At 52.0% G+C, this 1,461-nt stretch overlaps 1 pseudogene; it reads right to left on the bottom strand.

Annotated features, from left to right (window-relative positions):
• Positions 1-603, bottom strand: part of LOC105506063 — a 22,942-nt pseudogene extending 22,339 nt beyond the window's left edge.
• Positions 604-1,461: the final 858 nt, after the last annotated feature.

Genomic DNA, 1,461 nt, shown 5'->3' on the forward strand with positions numbered 1-1,461 from the left:
GACTGAGCAAGGCCTTGGAAAACCAGAGAGATGAGAGCGGTGAGTCGCGCCGGTCACGTTGGACACCTGCTCGATAGGAGATTCTGGAGCCAGAGGAACAGCCGAATGGCCTCCGCCCGCCCTGCCCCTCGCCTGCTTCAGGAGCTTCCGGAAACTCCCCGGTGGGCGACCCAGCCCGAGCCGCCTGGGGGCTCAAGGGAAGCTGAACGCCCGGTGGGCTCCCGGGATGGTTCTTCCCGTTCTTTGCGCCGCCTTCACCCAGTGAAGGAGCCTGTGCCCACCCTGCCCAGTCGCTTTCGGGGCTGCTGAGGAGCTTCCGCTGCCATCCTCGGATCCTGTGTTCCGCACGGGGGCTCCACCAGGGCAGAGATGGTGGTGAGGGTCGCTCGTGGGTCCCCTCGCGGGGAGCAGGGTCTGGCACTCGCCAGGGCGCACGACTAGGACTTGTCAATGAATTCATCGTCGCCTTTAGCTTTTAGTCCTTTGAAGAGCCCCGAGAGTGGAAATGAAGAGATTTTTTTCCATGGGGACGTTCTTTTTATAAAGCGTTGATTTCTCCGCACCCCGCAGGGCGGGCAACTGGCAGGGCCTCCGGCGCACCTTCTTCGCGGTGGAACCGCGGGGGCTCAGCTGGGCCGTGGTCCGGCCGTGGAGCGGCAGGGCGAGCGCAGGGGAAGGGAAAAGCAAACGCTGGGAAAGAAGCCGGGGAGCGGTGGACCAGACATCCAGACCTCCTGAAAGGCTCGTGCAGAGGCACCGGCGGGATCCTCTGGAAGTGAGAATTGCTTTTGTTTGTTTGTTTATTGTAGCAGAATCGGGAAATGGAGAGAGAGCCTGAAAGAGCCCCAAACTCGAGGACCTATTGCTCCCCGAGAATGACATCTTCCAGAAGAACTAGGCAGAAAACTAGGCGTCTGGGAACCCTGAAATCCTTGGAGGAGTAGCATCATCACGACCCTCTGTGTTCTTTTGGCAAAGGACTTGCTTCCGTTGTTTCTTCAATTATCTGTTTGTTAAATAAATAAAACCCTGTTCATATCTCTTTAAAATTACCTTGGTCCTATTATTTTATGATTACAAATAATGCTGCAGTCATCATTCTACAAGTACACTTCTCATTGGCCAGTGGTGTGGAGGCCTGGAGAGTAGTTGTTGCAGCATAGTGTTTACATAGATTTTTTTCATTCCGTTTTCTTTCCTTTGTTGCTTTATTAGGTATAACCCTTTTCTTCTTTCAGAGGCTGCTTTAGGGTTTCTGGGATACATCTTTAATTTATCATAATCTGCTTTCAAGTGTCATTATACCTCCCTTTCTGGCCTTTTTCCTAGCGTTACGTATTTTTACTTTATGCACTAGAAGCTTTGTGATTCATTATTATTACTTTTTCTTATTATGTCAAAAAAAAATTTTTTTTTTGAGACGGCGTCTCGCTCAGTTGCCCAGGCTGGAGTGCAATGGCG

This window comes from Colobus angolensis, unplaced genomic scaffold, assembly GCF_000951035.1.
Source record: "Colobus angolensis palliatus isolate OR3802 unplaced genomic scaffold, Cang.pa_1.0 Scaffold130, whole genome shotgun sequence".
NCBI classification, from domain to species: Eukaryota; Metazoa; Chordata; class Mammalia; order Primates; family Cercopithecidae; genus Colobus; species Colobus angolensis.